Genomic DNA, 4,791 nt, shown 5'->3' with positions numbered 1-4,791 from the left:
GGTTCATTCTAACTCAGAATATATATATATATATTATGCGCTTAGGGTTTGTCTCTGGTGACTTCAGGGTGATTTTCGGCAGCTAGTTCCTATTAACGAATTGTGTTTTTCTCTAGCGTTTAGGACCTACTTTTACCCTAAGTTTTCACTTCTGATGGCGTTACACACATTTGTGCCAGAGGTTCTTCGGCGGGGAATTCTCTTAAAAACATGGTGTTTCCACAAACATTTCACGATTCTCTTCAAGGTTCGGGCGAAAACTCTTTGGAGAAGAAAGTTGGCAAAAAAAGATTGGTAAATCTGCCCTTTATATCTTTGAGAATGAATGCTCTACTCTTGCGATTTCTTGTCATTTGGCGTTGGTAGGTAAATTTCTGTATGATCACCATAAATTAGATCTGATTCGGAGAGACTTTGAAAATTTCAAACATAAGGGTAATTGGAAGTTGGACCCTTTGGATGACTGACATATTCTTTTTCAGTTGGAAAATGAGGAAGATTATGCATGATGATTTGCTAGAAAAGTCATTAGGGTGGACAATCGAGTGATGAAACTGTCTAAATGGTCAATTTATTTTGATCCCCATACATAACCCCCAATAGTTCCTGTATGGATCTGTTTTACTGGGCTTAAGTTACATCTTTTCAAACATGAAATCCTTTGTTCTTTGGTGGTTGTCTTTGGTAGGCCCTTAAAATGGATTCTCTCATTTTTTTCACTTACACGACCTGTTTTGGCTAGGGTTTTGGTGGAAAGAGACATTACACAGACTCCAACAAAAGAGATTTGGATTGGTTCCTCTCATAATGGGTAATGACAGAAAGTTATCTTGGAACAACATCATTTCTATTTTACTAATTGTAAACTGTTTGGGCATTTGAAGGCTCAATGATTTCATCTCCATCATGGCTTAAAAATTATGAAGGGACAAGGGTAGGTCTACATGACAAGGAAAATGAAACGGTTATTTTCATAAATAATAATGATGTTGGGAAGGATAAGGGTGAGCCAGTAGTTGATGATGGTGAGCCAGTAGTTGGTGATGTCTCCTTTGATAAGGAGGTAAAAAAAGTGCAAGGAAATGATGACTTTGTTGGGAAGGAGATTGGAGGGGAAGAATTTAGCATAAATCTATTTTGGAAGGTGCTTTAGCAAACTTGGAGGAGGAATGGATTATTCAGAAATCCAAAAAGAAAAAAAGAGCCAATGAATTGAGTCACATTAGTGAGGAGAATAGCCTACCGAATGAGGAAGGTTATTACTCTGAAGGGACTCGTCAACAAACCCTCACTAGAGTTTTAAGGAGTGGAAGATTGGGGAATCATGTTTAAGATTTTGATTTGGAACATTAAGAGATTGGCTCACCCGCTTTCCCTTAATAGATTAAAATTTTTTTGTAGGGTCCACAAACTTGACATTTTTTACTATTTTGGAACTTTCAGTTAATGTTAATATGGAGAAGGTTCTTCTAAATTTCAAACATTTTAATGTTCTTAAAAACTCTTCAAATAAAATTTAGGTGTTTTTGAAAAAGGATATCAACTTTTCACTTCTTTATGATGGTGCATAGTTTATTCATGCTCATTTTGCCGGAGATGATTATAAGGGTTGGGCTACTTTTTTATATGCTAGTATTATTTACCAAGATAGGCTGGAGCTATAGAGGAAGGTTGTTGCTATTAGTGAACTCACAAAGGATAGATGGTTTGTTGGTAGTGACTTCAATATGATACTAAATTATTCTGAAAAAAACGGGGTAAGAGGTTTGACTCTTTCCTCTTGTCCAAATTTAATGATATGGCAAAGAGAGGTCAATTTGTTTGATTTGGGCTTCTTGGGCCCTAAATTTACCTGGATAAGAGGGAAGTTAGTGGAGAGATTGGATAGAATATTCACCAATTAGGATTGGCTCAATTCATACAGTGTCTCTAAGGTTTTTCATCTAAATTGTGCAGGCTCTGATCATAGACCCTTGCTACTATCGTTTGATCATTTCTCTAAACCTTCTGCTTATCACTTCAGATATTTTAATATATGGTCTTCTCACCCCTCTTTTCTTGTTCTTTTTGAAACTATGTGGAAGCCTTTGCCTTTTGTGGGGAATGATTGGTACATCTTGTGGAAGCTACACAAATAAGTTTTATCAGCTCAGAGAACATGGAACTACAATGTTTTTGGGGATGTCCATCCAAAGGTTGTTAAGCCAAGGAGTAGTGCTTTGATGTTGTAGTTGAGGTGCTTATTGGCCCATAAAGAACTATTATACGTGATACCCGACCTACTTGGGTTATCTATCCCAATGCTTATGGATGAAATCTTTGAAATCATAAATAGTTATATAATTTTTAGAATCTTGATTTTAACGCAATGAAGTGCTACACACTAGTATTTTATGTAAGTATATGTATTGTTCAAGTGATATCGGACTAATGAGTCCAGATTTTTGATCCCACACAAAAGTCTGTGATTTTACACATGAGAAAAGTTATAATCTTCTGTAATGAGTCTTAGCCTGGAAGTATAGTTGATCTAAGTTATGCTTGTTAATCCTATAAAATTATCACTACTTATATCGAATTACTCTTATATTAACTCTTCTAAAGCTAATTAAATTGAGGAAGATCAAGAGATAAACACTACTTTTCCCTTATAATGGCATAAATAATGTGTATAGGAATGGAATACTTAGAATAGATATTGTAGTAAGTGACAAATAGGAGAAAATCTCTTATTTACCCTCTTTCAAGTGCATAAAGAAGTTTGGTTCAAACTTGGTTAATGTTTCTGTCTGTCACTCTAGAAACTCCAATTTGAAACCATGAAAGGCTATTTCACTATCTATTCTCACTGTCCTATGCACTATTTTTCCTTCACCCACTAGTGCAATGTGACTTCTCCTAGTTTTTAAAGTCATAGCTCTCTCGAGTCATTATGGATTCACAATAGATTTTGACATATCACTTGACCAGAATGATAAGTAAATTAAGAACAAAGTAAAGCCATCACTTTAATGATTAACAACCTATTCTAAATATAACCAAATATCCCGCACATACTACTAATTCATCACAAGAGAAGGGTATAAAAGATCTACTTACAATGCATGAAGAAAACACAACAATTAATCATTTTATAATAAAGCAAATTCATAAAAAATGAATTTACAACAATTACAAGATAGTGTAAAATGAAACACTTAACTTTATCACTGAGAAAAGAAGTGAAAAATTCTCCCCAAGTGATCTACCAATGTTCCTTGCACTGATAATAGTATTCATTTACAATATTCTCTCAAATTTCTAAAAGAAAATGCAGAAAAAAGTAAACCCTAGGTCTAAACTCTCCTTTTTTGCACCCTTAGACTTTCTCTAAGTCTTCCACATTGATCCTCTTCTCCCTCTGAACTGCTCCACTTGCTTCTTAAATTCTAATTGTGTGCATAATCAACTGCAAAAAATGTCTCAGATAGTTCTAACCTTTAGGCATCGATGGACTGGCGCTAAGGCGCCACTCTCTTTGTTTTCCTGGATAATGACTGGTGCCTAGTCGCTGCTGGACTGGCACCAAGGCCCCATCCATGTTCTCGATTTGTTGGATAAGTTGTGAACCTAGGTGCTATTGAACTGGACCTAAGGCCCCAGGGAAGAGCGCCTTAGCACCAAAGGCTAGCGCCTAAGTGCTAGTGTGCTAGAAGCTCCCTATTCCCCAAGGTTTCATTTCTCATTTGTTTCAATCCAATTTTGTTCCAATCATCTTACCTGTTATACCTGCAATAAAAATACAAAAAAACCATTTCTTTACAGTGCAATATCTTGAAAAATAAGTATTAAATGTAAAGAAAATTGAGCATGCTACAAGATATATCAAAATCCCCCAAACTTAAACTTTACTTATTTTGAAGTAACACCAAGAATTTTAAAAATCAAATTTGTTGAATTGTAGTAATGGGCTTCATTAAGATTTCCCACAATTTTGCCTCAAGAATATCATTGTGCAACTTAGAAGAAATTTTAGTGAATAAGGCTAGAACTAGGGTATAAGAATATTTTGTATTCAACTTATGAATTCAGATTTTCTATCCATTTCTAAATTACTTGCAATTTGTCAAACTTGGGATTCCTACAAAGTTTAAGAAACATAAATTTAACCACTTTATTAGTAAAGACTTAACTAATAAGATCAAGCTTAAGATTGTATATAAGTTTTCTCTTTTAAGAAGGTTCAAGTGAGACCAAATTTTAATTAAGCTTCTCCTTACTTTTCATTTCTTTTACTTTTCTTTTACTTATGCTTTACTTTTAAGAACATTTTCAATTCTTTCTACTTTTATGTGAGGATTACTATATCTGGATATGCCTTTAATAGTTTTGAAGTTCACTATCCTCCCTCTGAAATTCAAAACCCATTAATTCCCTTCACTTGAAAATTGTAAATATTAGCTTGAAAATATGTTTTAATGGAGGCTCAATTCTTATAAAGTGTAAATTTAAGAAACTTAGTATTTCAAAAATAATTTTTTTTCCTACCATAAATAGTAAAATCATTTTCCTATTGTCTCCTACAAAATACCTTAACTCTAAAACATTCCTATCAAAAATTTTAACAAAGTCTTCGAAAACATCCCCAAAATTAAAATTATAGCATCCTAAAGGTAACAACAGATACCACAAAATCATTTTAAAGTGATATTAATTTTATAAGTACACTACTGAAGAAAAATAAAGTTAAGTTTTTAAAATGTTCTTCTTCCTCTCCTTCTCCTCCCCCCCCCCCTTTTCGAATTATCCAAC

This window comes from Phalaenopsis equestris, unplaced genomic scaffold (genome assembly GCF_001263595.1).
Source record: "Phalaenopsis equestris unplaced genomic scaffold, ASM126359v1 Scaffold204015, whole genome shotgun sequence".
In the NCBI taxonomy this organism is placed as follows: Eukaryota; Viridiplantae; Streptophyta; class Magnoliopsida; order Asparagales; family Orchidaceae; genus Phalaenopsis; species Phalaenopsis equestris.
This window is presented reverse-complemented; position numbering follows the sequence as displayed.